General features: G+C 41.5%; 1 long non-coding RNA gene and 1 pseudogene across 1 annotated transcript; one reads left to right on the top strand and one right to left on the bottom strand.

The window, feature by feature from the left end:
• Positions 1 to 2,336: 2,336 nt before the first annotated feature.
• LOC130521329 (receptor-type tyrosine-protein phosphatase C-like) lies at positions 2,337 to 6,685 on the top strand (annotated as a pseudogene).
• On the bottom strand, positions 6,434 to 7,331 carry LOC130521330 (uncharacterized). The gene is made up of 2 exons (XR_008949288.1): positions 7,269 to 7,331; positions 6,434 to 6,797 (listed from the first exon to the last, which is right to left on the bottom strand). It is a non-coding gene; the product is annotated as an uncharacterized LOC130521330 (long non-coding RNA).
• Positions 7,332 to 14,445: the final 7,114 nt, after the last annotated feature.

Below are 14,445 nucleotides of genomic sequence, written 5' to 3'. Positions count from 1 at the left end.
GACATGAGGTTACCTGTCTGTCTGCCTGTCTGTCTGTCTGTCTGTCTGTCTGTCTGTCTGTCTGTCTGTCTGTCTGTCTGTCTGTCTGTCTGCCTCCCTGTCTGTCTGTCTGTCTGTCTGCTTCCCTGTCTGTCTGTCTGTCTGCCTCCCTGTCTGTCTGCCTCCCTGTCTGTCTGTCTGTCTGTCTGCCTCCCTGTCTGTCTGTCTGTCTGCCTCCCTGCCTGTGTGTCTGTCTGTGTCTGCCTCCCTGTCTGTCTGCCTCCCTGTCTGTCTGCCTCCCTGTCTGTCTGTCTGTCTGTCTTCGAGCAGCAGATTTTCACTTATGTCGATCTTCTCGCTACTTCTTGCAAATTGCTTTTCTCACTTTTTTTGTTTGAGAGATGCTGATGTTGCAGTGATGTGTTGACCTCAGACACTGTCTGATGCCTTCAACACATCCTTGTTCACTCTATATGAATCCATAACCTTGTTCACTCTATATGAATCCATAACCTTGTTCACTCTATATGAATCCACATCCTTGTTCACTCTATATGAATCCATAACCTTGTTCACTCTATATGAATCCATAACCTTGTTCACTCTATATGAATCCACATCCTTGTTCACTCTATATTAATCCATAACCTTGTTCACTCTATATGAATCCATAACCTTGTTCACTCTATATGAATCCACATCCTTGTTCACTCTATATGAATCCACATCCTTGTTCACTCTATATGAATCCACATCCTTGTTCACTCTATATGAATCCACATCCTTGTTCACTCTATATGAATCCATAACCTTGTTCACTCTATATGAATCCACATCCTTGTTCACTCTATATGAATCCACATCCTTGTTCACTCTATATGAATCCACATCCTGTTCACTCTATATGAATCCACAACCTTGTTCACTCTATATGAATCCACATCCTTGTTCACTCTATATGAATCCACATCCTTGTTCACTCTATATGAATCCACATCCTTGTTCACTCTATATGAATCCACATCCTTGTTCACTCTATATGAATCCACATCCTTGTTCACTCTATATGAATCCACATCCTTGTTCACTCTATATGAATCCACAACCTTGTTCACTCTATATGAATCCACATCTTCTGTTCACTCTATATGAATCCACATCCTTGTTCACTCTATATGAATCCACATCCTTGTTCACTCTATATGAATCCACATCCTTGTTCACTCTATATGAATCCATAACCTTGTTCACTCTATATGAATCCACATCCTTGTTCACTCTATATGAATCCACATCCTTGTTCACTCTATATGAATCCACATCCTTGTTCACTCTATATGAATCCACATCCTTGTTCACGCTATATGAATCCACAACCTTGTTCACTCTATATGAATCACATCCTTGTTCACTCTATATGAATCCACATCCTTGTTCACTCTATATGAATCCACATCCTTGTTCACTCTATATGAATTCATAACCTTGTTCACTCTATATGAATCCATAACCTTGTTCACTCTATATGAATCCACATCCTTGTTCACTCTATATGAATCCACATCCTTGTTCACTCTATATGAATCCATAACCTTGTTCACTCTATATGAATCCACATCCTTGTTCACTCTATATGAATCCATAACCTTGTTCACTCTATATCAATCCACATCCTTGTTCACTCTATATGAATCCATAACCTTGTTCACTCTATATGAATCCACATCCTTGTTCACTCTATATGAATCCATAACCTTGTTCACGCTATATGAATCCATAACCTTGTTCACACTATATGAATCCATAACCTTGTTCACTCTATATGAATCCACATCCTTGTTCACTCTATATGAATCCATAACCTTGTTCACTCTATATGAATCCACATCCTTGTTCACTCTATATGAATCCATAACCTTGTTCACTCTATATGAATCCGTAACCTTGTTCACTCTATATGAATCCATAACCTTGTTCACTCTATATGAATCCATAACTTCAAGTCAAATTCAATTTATCTGAATCACAAACAATTCTTGGAGAGATTTACCATCTGTCCAGTTGTGACCCCAGCTTTGACCCTGGAACGATGCCAGATCCTGGCTCATTTCATCTGACGCTCTGCTTATAAATAGGCATCAGACCTGCATGGTGCCACATTTATCCCAGAATCAGGTGTGAGAACTGCAAATTAACAAATCATTTCCTAAACTGTTAGAAAGAAAATAAGGAAAGAAAATATTAGAGAAGAGAAGACTTCCTGTTTCTTGGTGGCGTAGCTGAAATTAAGCTTCCGTCGCAGTGAGTGATGTGAAGGTAAAAGCAGGCGTCTTCTGCTGTGACATCACTCCCACTCTTTAGGTTTTGGCGAGCAAGTCCAGGAAACTGCATCAGAAAACGCAAGAAAAAAGCCACAATTTTCAAAACCTTTATGTTGGAGTCAGCAGCGAGACATTTGCTTGGCTGGTTCACTCCCATCAGGACTGTATGCTGGATATGGCAGGTTATTTTGGTCTGAATATCCTGCTCTGGGCTGGAATCGTCACTTTGGCCTCCCGTAAGTACCAAAATATCACCTGTTCTGTGAGGAAAGTAAGCGCGGATGCGGCGTTTAAGCTCATTTATTTGTTAAGCTTTTTGGTGGCTGTGGTGCTTCTGATCATGGTGGGAAATTGTTCCCCCCTCAGCCGCCAGTCTGGCAGCGTTCTTGATTTCTAAAAATAAATTGTTTGAATATTGGGAGAATTTCCTTAAATGTAATCGCTTACAATCAAACCCGAGGGCAGAAACGACCATTTTCTCCATTTGTTTTTTATGCACCGTATACAGAAAAAACACAAGAGACTTTGAAAACTGTCACGGTGGGATATTAAACAGACCCCAAAAGCCAGTAGGACCAAATGAATAAAACAGTCTTTCTTCCTCCACGGAGGAAAAACAAACTAAAAGCAGAATTTCCCAACTTACAAAGTCAATGGCAGAGTCCAAAGAGGGGGACGCCGGGAAATCTCCAGACATTTGGATGATCAGACCTCAGCTATAACAAGCTCAACAAATGCACCAGTGATGGTTGGAGTGGTTTATCTTGATATCTACAACACAAATCTGTTTGACTGAACATCACCAGCTTCTTCATGCTCCATGATCTGAGTGTGTCAGAGATTTTAACTTTGCTTTTTACTCTTTCTTTTATCTCATTTGAACGTGCTGTGCAGCCCCCACGCAGCCTCCTGCAGCTCCACAGTGTGAGTACATCTTACAGGTTTTCACACAGGAACTAAGATCCTCTGGTTTTTTCTGTAATGGCGAGACATTTCTCAGTAAGGCTGCAAGAATGTACGGGTGCAGAAAGGACAATGTTTGATACAGCAGGACATTTCTATTTCAAGGCTTCATCAGAATGTGTTCATTATTTATGTTATAAATGTTTCCCTCACAGGTTCTTACACTCTGAAGCCCATTCTGTTTGGCTTCAGACTCACCATCAGTAACTCTACAACTGCTGGATTATACATCCTAACTCTGCAGGACCAGAACGATATGACAGAGAAAAAATATATTCTTCTGATAAAACATCTTTGGACATCTCGGACCTGAAACCCTGCACCAGCTACAGGCACCGGCTCTCTCTCACACTTCAACACGGCGTCATCGACTGCAACCAGACTGAAAATACCACAGCTACCCTGCAACCGAGTGAGTGACAACGGTCCCTTTCTTCATCCAGCTTTGTGTGGATTTGATCGCTGTTGCAAACATGTTTTCCTTCATCCGTTTTTTTAGAGATGGAAGACTTTGAAAATGTCCAATTCTTACCTGGACACATCTGTTATCGGAGCGACTGGAACATCCGATCTCTCCTAACTCAACCCAACAACATGCAACTGCGCGACGATGACACTTTCTGCATCAGATACGATTCAAAGGACATTTGCACGAATTTCACAAAAAACGTTTCCACAAGCTGTGGTTCGTTTCCCTTCACCAAATTCATCAATCTTGGTATGTACAACACATTCATGCCGGAAAGAACAACTAAAGATAAACATAATAACAAAATTCTTATTTTTGCTGATTTTTAAGATCCAAGTCACATAACTCTGAGACCTTTAGATGTATATCCTGCAGAAATAGAGCCAACGTTCCCTCCAAACTGTAAAAACTGGATCGTGGAACATGTCGTCTGTTCAGGTAATCAGAGACACAGAGAAGATGCCCTGATTATTTAGAATTCTGTTGCATGATCATTCTACGTGTTATCCCATCAGAAAAGGGAAGCCCCCACCAGTATAAGAGCCTGACAGAGTTGGAGCCCTACGCAGACTACAGCTGTGCTGCTAACGTCACGCGTGGGACCGTCTCCATGAGGACGCAGGACGTTGACATCAGGATCGACTGCAGTGCGTGTTGATTACAGCTGAATGTGAGGATGTGTCACATGACCCCAGCAGACTGACAGATTCTGATGTATTTCAACAGATCTGATAATATATGAATGCAGTAAATCCAATGTTTTAACCAACACCTCCATGAATCTGCACTGGAACTTGACGAGCTCCGTCTGTAAAGACCTTTTTACCCGGTTCAACTTTTCCTACGACTGCTACTGTGACAACCATGTAAAAGGTAATAACTGTTTATAACAAATGACATCATTTTCTCTATGCCATTAACCCTTATCATATCATCTACTAAAAATACTGATTTGTGTTTTTACCTGTACTCTTATTTGAGCAGTGCAGCTTCATTATTGAGGTAAAACATTGGGAGACAACTTAGCTTGAGTTTTAATTATAATTTTATTGTAAATGGTTGGGAGAAACTAGATTATTGACTTATGTGATTATTAATTTATAGGTCAGTTTGTTTATTTGTATATTTATTTTGGCCCGTGTCCTGATTCTGATATGAAAGAAGGCGTTAATGCACAGTACCACCGTCCACCACTAGAGGGCAGCAGGATTTTACCATTTAACCAGCAAGAAAAACTAGCGGCAAACTGGAAGTTGCTCAATTCTTCATCAGTCTCATACGTCATCAATAGCTGTACGGTTCCAGTTCGAAGTTTGCAGCTTGAACAGTATGCTCCAAGTTTGCAAGACCCTGGCTGTATGCTGTGATTTGAGAAATGACATCTATTTATGGGGGGGGTTGTTATTTTGGGAAAAATATGATTGTTTTTCAATGGGCATACTTGGTTGTACTTTTAATCAAATGTGCATCAGAGAATAGTTGTGTGGCCTTGTGACAGTATCATTTCACCACGGCGCCTGTTCCAATTTATCATGGTGCCCTTGAGTGAGGCGCTGCACCCCAGTGTTGCTTCTGTAGAATGATACTGCTGTGCTTCATGTGTATATACACCAGTGTGTGTACCTTGCAAGCATGGAGTGGCAAATGTGGCAAATAAACACTATCTTTCTTTCCTTCTTTGCTACTTCAAAAGTTCACAGAAGTTGGCAAGTATTATTGAGGAATGGCTTTAGTGTGTAGCTCCTGCTGCCCACACATGGTCCTGTTTGTCACAAACAGGGACATTTATGCGTGATGGCGGAGATGTCCCTGGTTGTTGAGGACACATTCTGGAATCTGTAATTAATTTGAAATTCTTTTCTCTTTCAGGAAGTAAAGATGTTCCTCTAAGTCTCAGCAAGTATCGTGTTCATTTTCTGCCCTTGATGTCTTCAAAGACTACATGTGTGGGATCAACGTCAAATACAAGAAGTTCTCCACCCTCGACCGGGTGTTTCATTATAGGACTGAACCTGGAAGTGAGTATTTGATGTGTGAGCTGTTTTAGATGACAATCACTGTATTCTGACTATTAAACTCTTCCCTGTGTGTAATTGTTATTATTAACCCTATTTTCAGTACCAGAAACGCCACGTCACCTGAAGTTGGATGTTCATGAGCACAATCAGATTACAGTTAAAGTTGATAAAATCAGCAGATTTAACGGACCGTCGGAGTTTTACATTGTGCGCCTGTATGAAGGCAAAACCCATAAGGAAACCATGAAGGGAACCAAGCCGTCATTTGTATTTAAAGGTCTCAGTTACTCCACAGAGTACACCGTGCAGGTTGGTATTGGCTGTCCTGGGATGATTCCAAGTTTAAATCAATGTTTTAAAAGATTCTCCGTCCATCCAGGCGTCCACATTCAATGGCTATTTTGAGAGCAGTCCATACACAAGAACCACTTCCACCTCCTGTAAGTGCCCACGTCTCTGCAGCGTCCAGCATCACTGCAGCAGCTCTGTTGACATGTCTTGTTTTTTTCTTAGACACTGAACCCGCTGTGATCAGGTCTCTGGTCTTCCTCATCATCACATCTGGGCTTCTGATAGTTGTGGCTTATAAGATTTACACCAGGAGGAGGAAGAGGTCCCGGTGAGACCGGAAGCTTCAGGAGCGCACCACCGTGATGCCTCCAGTGGTCATTAGGCGCTACAGCAGTTACTGGAGGCTGACGCTCATCTGCATTCTTGTGGTTCCGTCTGATTTTAAAAGTTGGAAAGATTAGAATACTTAATGTGAGACCCATCAGGTGTTATTCATACCTGCAGAAAAATGGGTCAGTGCGTGAGGCCTGTCTGTTGTGCCACAATCCTAAACAGCTGACAGGAAGTGTAAAAAAAGTTTGCTATCTCAACCTTTCCACATTTCTCACCACCTTCCTCATAAAGATGAGATGATGATTGGCCAATGGTGGGTTTCTGTGCTGATTTTTGATTCTTCTCAGTTGCTTATTTGATTGCCATTTTTTCCTGTTGCACCCTTAAAGTGAAGCGGCGCTCATGCTTGTTAAGTCAGGGTTTCTGGGTTGTGTCGGTCGTTGTCCTGCAGGGGGTGGTGTGGGGCACAATTGGTGGCAGCTGGCACTGCTGGCAGGCGCACCTGTAGGCAATTTATATCGTGCTGCCTATTTAAGCAGGTTGCGCCTGCCTGTCAGGGCCAGGGTGTTCTGTTTGTCTTGGGAGGGTGTCTGTTCGTCTTCCTTGTCGTGTGCTGGTGTTCTGTGTCTCCTGGAGGGCCTCCCCAGCTTCGTGTCTCCTGGAGGGCCGCCCCAGCTTCGTGTCTCCTGGAGGGCCTCCCCAGCTTCGTGTCTCCTGGAGGACCGCCCCAGCTTCGTGTCTCCTGGAAGGCCGCCCTCGTGTTCCTCGTGTGCTCTGTGTTCTTTGTGTGCCCCCTCCCCCCTGTAAATAAAGCTGTTTGACCATTTTACCACTGTGTCCTGGCCTGCGTTCGGGTCCTAATCAACCCGTCCGTGACATGTTAAGACTTTCCACATCTGTATTTGCCTACATATACGTCCTTTGTTTGCGCCAGGCAACAAACAGTTGAAGCGCTGCTGTTAGGTTCAAACAACCTGAAACACGAGAAACACAAATGAGGCAAAGACAACAGTTTGAATTTTACTGGCAAGGAGAACGGAGAGATGTGCTCAGTTACAGATCTCCAACACGTTCTGACGCACACCTCCCGCCATCCTTCTTTTATTGAAATTAGGAGGTCCCTAGTTACAGAAGTCCTTCACTGATTTGATTAGCTTATCTCACAAACGGCACATTCTTCTATATCAGACAGATTAAGAGAACATCTCCTGGGTTCGGCCCTGCAGCTCTGTCTCCAGTCAACGCCACTTCTCCAACAGCCGCCGCATTTCTGTCGCCCTTGACCAGAGAAGTTCGAGGTGACATACCAAGCATCATGAACATTAAGCATTAGCAAATAATAAGAAACATTAAGTAATGAGAGACAATATAACAAGAATAAGGAATATAACAAGGTGAAAGCAAATAAGAGATAACTTTAATATAATGGATCTAACATTTCCCTCCTGTTTATCACATATTTGCTTCACATTCTCATAGTCATTTAACAATCTCTTCCAGTAGATTTTCAAAGTCATGTTTATGAACACAAATACATTTACACTCAGGGGAAAATTAGTTCAATTCACTCGTAGTCTTCAGAGTCTGTAGTCAAATCCAGCTCGTCTGTAAATTAAGGGATTCAGCCATACGGTTTTTCCATGGGAGCGATAGCTGTGGTGATAAGCCGGTTAATAAGAGAACGCAGGCAGGGAATACAACAACATCCACACAAGGTAAGGATTGCAGCAAAAACAGCTACAGAAATTAGAATAGATGTAACCAATGTCTTATACTTCCCAAACACATTCATCCACTCGTCCCACATCGCGGTCTTTGCTCCTGAGTGCTCCTTCATCTTGCTGTTCAGGGTGCGAAGGCCTTCTATGGCCAGTGTGAGACTACCATCCGACGCAGTGTTGTTAGGAATGAAGGTGCAACATTGATCTCCGAACACAGCACACACACCACCTTTCTCAGCTAACAACATATCCACTGCGATCCTGTTCTGGAATGCCATAAGGGAAGTGGCCGTCAGTTGACTATGAACAGCCTCAAAACCGCTCTGAGTCCAATTTCCTAGACGTTGAACATTGTAATGGATGTAGTTGATTCTGTCTACGTTCTTATTTATTGTACACCACCAACAAATAGAAGATTCAAAACCAGCAGCTACTTGATCCACTAATTTATACTCATCTGGAACACTGCGTGGAACACCGATAGCATCAATATACGTAGGAACATTTTCAGATTGCCATGTAGATCTTTTATTACGACGTCACTGTTCAGGCATAAATCTATGCGTGTGAGTGACTAATTGATCAGCCGACGTAGGGAACACAGAAATTAGCATAAGAAGTGTTACTAAGCACATAGTCCTGTATCAAACAGTCTCTCATCCCCACACCACCAGAAATAAAATAAATAACAGAGACACAACTTCAGAACATTATAATGCATGCATGAACAGCAGGGTGCAACAAATGAACTTTCCAACAGACAAAAAACATACATCATTTTACAGTAAGAACAGTTTTTCGTTTTGCATTGAAAATTGTATCAAAACTACTTTCAGAACGAACAAGCAATTAAAGAGGTGTTAAAGAAGTGAAGCTGAAATAATGGAGGTGGTGAGCTTCAGGTGAATGAAAAGCTTACAGGTCAAATACAGCATAAGAGCTGACCTGCTGTTGCCACATTGGTCCTTTAGGTTGTTATTTGCGCTTCGCTTGTCATGCCATATTTTGGTAACGTTCAATCTTAGACCTGGGGGTTTCCAGAGGTATCATACAAATAAAAACACGCATATGAAGAAAAAAACACACTCCCAAACATTTAATTGCACTCTGTAGCCCCTTGGGAATCATTTGAACTTATTTGATTTCAACTGAGTTGGAGACTTTGTATAACTATTGTGATTATCAGGAATACTATGATTACAGTTAGCACCGAGGCTAGTATGCTACAGCATCAGCCAATCCTCTGTATTTCCCTTTTTTTTTTTTTCCTAAAAATTATCTTTTGTTTATTTTACCCGCTGCTGTCCTTGTGATGTTTATGAAATCGGTACACTATTTATGGACCATAACCTGTTGAAGTAGCCTCCCTAAATGAGTCAGCGGCTCTTAAAACTTCACTGACTTTCGGGTCTACCCAGACTCTATTCGTCTAAGTCCACCCTATTATCAGACTTTGCATCACCTTCCCGGTCGGAGTTTTCAACAGAAATGACCTTCTTGCAATGTGTGAGGTGTACCTAGGTTGATCTTTCAGCTATTTTAGCAGCAGTAGGTGTAGACAAAAGAACTTGGTCAGGTCCTTCCCACTTAGGTGAATACCAGTGTTTCTTTTTTACGCTTCTCTCTAGGACCCAGTCGCCTGGCTCCACCGTTCTGTTGGGAGACAGAGGGCGTCTCGGTTTCATGACCTTGCTTTTGTTTTTCTAACATTTTTCTCATGTAATCAGCTAGATTAGACTCATCATTTGTCTCCCAGTAGTTTTTGAACTGAGGAAGCCTGTACGGTCTTCCAAATAAGATCTCATAAGGAGTTAGGCCTGCGGTGCTTGTAATGTTTATGTAGAGCTTAGCCAAATCGACACATTGTGTCATGCATCTCTTCAGTCTGTTTTTAATAGTGCCATTAGTTCTTTCAACTAAGCCTGCGCTCTGAGGATGATAGGCGCAATGGTGTTTTAAATCAATATGAAACATAACACTGATCTTTTTAACAACTTGATTTACAAAATGAGTACCATTATCAGAGTCAATTTTTTCTTCACTTTTATTTAATTCTATGAAGTCCATATGTATAGTTTGGAATGGATATTGGGGAGGAGGAAATTTTCCTTTCCTTGGTCTCAGATTTCCCTGTGAATTGTGTTTCGCACACGTCAGACATGTTCTACAAAATTTTTTTGAATAAGAATTGAATCCATAGGTTGTATAATGCTGCTGTATCTGTCCTACCATCCCTCCTGTTGAGACATGTGTTACACCATGGCTCAATATAGCAGCATATTTACACAGATTTTCTAGTAGGATAGATTTTCCTGCTGGTCATACATAGATTATTCTTTTAAGGTTGCTCATTTTTCTTTGATGAGCCATCTACAAACAAAAATGCTCCAGCTTTTAAAGGTTGATCTAAATCACTTCTACTTTTTGCAGTTTGTTCAGCTAATTCTTGGCAGTCATGTGGTTCTCCGTCATCTGTTTTGTGCCTTTCCTATGTCTTTCCTATGTCTTTCCTATGGCTATATCTCTCAACTTACTTTGTTCCATCTATGTCTCTCAACTTACTTTGTTCCATCTATGTCTCTCAACTTACTTTGTTCCATCTATATGTCTCTCAACTTACTTTCTCAATTTCCAGGTTTGTCTGCAACTCCAGAATATCTGTAGTGCAGAGTTTGCCTGAAAGATTCAACTTTCTTCTCCACCTTTCCTGACTTATTTTCCCCGAACCTTCTGCATCTCCTTCCACAAACTTTTCATCCCCCTCAAGTTCGACATCCTTTTTCTTGAACAGCGTCATTTTGTACTATGTGGTCTCACAGAAAAGTTCTCTGGCACACACACAGTCAAAGGGAGGACACCAACACGGCCTTCTACTGTGCACTATCTGCACAGCGGTGTTAGTTTTAAGGGATGAAACCCGTCCTTTGTCCCCTGATCACCAGTACTTCGTTTTCCTATGAGGCAAAATAATAAAACACAGGACTAGCAGAGTTCTCCTATCAACTCTTTCAATGGCTTAGTCCTCCATTCACACACAAACACAATTTCCTATTTTCTTAACTTAATTATGGCTAAGTTATAACCTACTTAATTAATGGCTAAGTATAAACAACACTATAGAAGCACTCGTTTCCACAGCCATAGACGTTGCGATTACAGCTTTCACACAGTGTGGAAGAGCACATGCTACAGGGTCAAGTTTAGACGAGAAATATGCTATTGGTTTCATTTTAGTCCCACATTGTTGAGCTAAGACCGAGGTCATAAAATGTCCTTTGCAATCAACCATCTGAACAAAAGGTTTGCTGTAATCTAAGGCTAAAGCTAAAGCTGTTCTCGACACTAAAGCTTCTTAATGTCACGGAAGGCCTTTGCTGCGTTTTCACTCCATTTTAGTGAAGAAGTCATTTTTAAATCTTCTTCATACATCAATTTTTGCAACGGTGCTGTAATTTCAGCATAATTTGGCACCCAGTTGCGGCAATAATTAGTTAGTCCTAAAAAGGACATCATTTGCTTTTTAGTTTGTGGTTTTGGAGCTTGCAGAATAGCTGTTTTACGGCCTTCTATGATAGTTCTTCCTCCTGCACTCAGGTTGTGACCCAAGTACTTTACTTCAGTTTTGCACAGCTGTAGTTTACTTTTGCCTACTTTATGGCCTTCTTCTGCTAAATGTTTAAGAAGTGCTATGGTGTCTATTTTACATGCTTCTAAGGTTTCAGATGCTAATAAAACATCATCTACATAAATCAATACTTGACTCCCACTGGGAGGGTGGAATTTAGCCATACTTGCTGTCATCATCTGAGAATAAATAGTTGGGCTTTCACAATAACTTTGGGGTAATCTGGTGTAAGTGTAACGTTTGCCTTCATATGTGAATGCAAACCAAAACTGACTGTCTTTATCAACAGGTACAGAGAAAAAGGCATTGCTGATATCAACTACAGTAAAAACTTTAGCTTTCGGATCTAAAGAATCTGAATTCAGGAGCGTATATGGATCTGGAACGCAGGGAGCTCTCTGTATTACTGCATCATTTACAGCTTGTAAGTCCTGAACCATGCGCCATCCTGCAGATGGGGTTTGTTTCTTTACTGGAAAAATGGGAGTATTACATGGTGAATCATCACATTTAACGAGAACTCCTGCTTTAGAATTTGGGAAAGACTCTCTACAAGTAGTTCTACATGCACCTGTGTCACACAGAAACTTCATCGGTTTCCCATTTACATTAACCCAGACTTCTGGCTTATCACTACTTGCATAAAGAATGTCCTGTAAATTCAAGAGGACTTCATCCTCGGGCACACTTAATGAGTTGTCACTAGCATGGTCAAGGTCTGTCCCCTCATGGAGCATTGCCAGTCATGCTGTGCTGCCTTTGGTTTTACTGTCTGGGCAGTCACGGCTAAAGTGTCCATCCTTTCCACAAGACCAACAACTTGTATCATTGAAATTTCTATCTCCTCTGTGTCTCCTCTGCTGTCTACCTCCACGACCTCTACCTCTCCGACCTCTGCCTCTAAAACCTCCACGACCTCTGCCACCTTGGTAGAAGATTTCCGTTTCACAATCTTGATAAAAAGCATTTGCAGCACTTTTACTCTTTTTGTCTTTCATCACTTTTTCCGCGTGGATAGCATAGTTGACATAATCATCCAGTGTGCATGTGGACATGCTAATGTTATGCCGCTCTACCCATCCACGAATAGGCTCTCTGGAGCCTGCATGAAGGGCATTTTTCAACTGCTTTCTATATGCACCTGCATCTGTGTTGTCATCATGCAGTCCGCTGTTTGCTCTGAAAACTTTAGTCATTCTGGCCTGATATTCTTCGAAAAGCTCATCCTCTCTTTGTTTAACATGGTTAATTTCCACATAATTTGCTCTCTTAGCGAAACGATTTCGAGTTCTTAATACAAGAGCATTGACTCTGTTTGTCAATTCACCATCATCATGTTTCAGCACCTCATTATTTTGTTTTGGATTCCAGTCTCCTCTTACATGAGTCCAGTTAGAACCCAGAGCTGTCATCCAGATCTGTTGAACCTCTGCACCATTAAGGTGATAGGCTCTTCTCACATTTTCCATACCTTCTATAAAGAGTTCTATGTCTTCCTTATGGGAAGGCACACCTTCTATGGCTTTTTTAACATCCTCCATTGTCCAAGTTCTATAGACTAGCATTACAGGTTGGTTTGTTTCAGCATTTGGATTAGCTACTTCAATCATGGGGTACATATCTTCCATTGGAGGAATGCTCGTTTCACTTAGATTATTCAATTTTGGGACTGCTGGAGTCAGTGCTTGTCCTAATGTCTTTGACCACGCATACCCATGGGGGTGCGCTGAGCGTGTAATTCTAAGTGTATCAGTGGGTGGAGGGTCTAATGTCTGTGGTGTATATGTTGGTGGCAATGCACACGATTCACGAAGGTCAGGATACAAGCCTCCCACCCCTGCTGCTCTCTGTTCTACATCCGCTTCCCCTTTCTCTGCCGACCTATCTGTTGCCTGCTCTGTCTGTCTGTGCGCTGCGCCTGTCTCATCATCCTCTTTCCTGTGAAACATTAACTGTTTGTTCTCAACCTCGTCCTTTCCCTCCTTTGCCTCCAATTTCGACTTACTTTGTCCCTTCTCTCTCCTTAACGCTAACTGTAACCAAAACTCAGTATCCTCATAATCGCATTTTTTCATCTTTTTCGGATTATTTTTAGTTCGCTCTTTTATTTCATCTTGTAGGGCTGTTATTTGTTGTGAATTGAGCTGTCCTTTGAACCCATAATCAGTTATCCACTTGTCTAAATACGCGAGTTTCTTTGGATTTTGTCCGTCGATGAATTTCCAATCCTTACACCGCAATTCATCTCTGGGCCTTTGTTTACTTTTACTTGTCCCCATTTTTTTTTGGAGGATTTCGATTTTTACTTTTAGCTCTACTTTTCAATCTGCTTTTTATTACGATTTTTTTTATTTTTTTATTTTATGAGTTAGCCTTAATTTACCGGGTTTTTTTTGGGTTTTTTTGTTTGCTTTTTTATTAAGAATTTGGTCCAGTCTTGCACATAGGGTGACCTAAAACTGGGATGTTGATCTCAGTGGGGTGATAATTAATCAAACCGTTGTGGTACTTCTCACTTCAACTCTTTGGAGTGGAGAGTCTTGCCTCTGCATCCACAAGGGCCTTATCACTTACAGTCCCACTGCTTTGGTATGATTGAAAATACCTAGTGGTATTTAACAATCCTTTCACACTCACAATCACTCTTTTGGATGATTTGTCTTGACTTAATTTCTTTTTCACGTGGCCAGGACTCCCTCGCCCTGCCTTGGTACTGCCCTTAGTA

Source organism: Takifugu flavidus, unplaced genomic scaffold (genome assembly GCF_003711565.1).
Source record: "Takifugu flavidus isolate HTHZ2018 unplaced genomic scaffold, ASM371156v2 ctg876, whole genome shotgun sequence".
NCBI classification, from domain to species: Eukaryota; Metazoa; Chordata; class Actinopteri; order Tetraodontiformes; family Tetraodontidae; genus Takifugu; species Takifugu flavidus.
The sequence above is the reverse complement of the archived record's forward strand: the minus strand, read 5'-3'. Positions and strand labels throughout refer to the sequence as shown.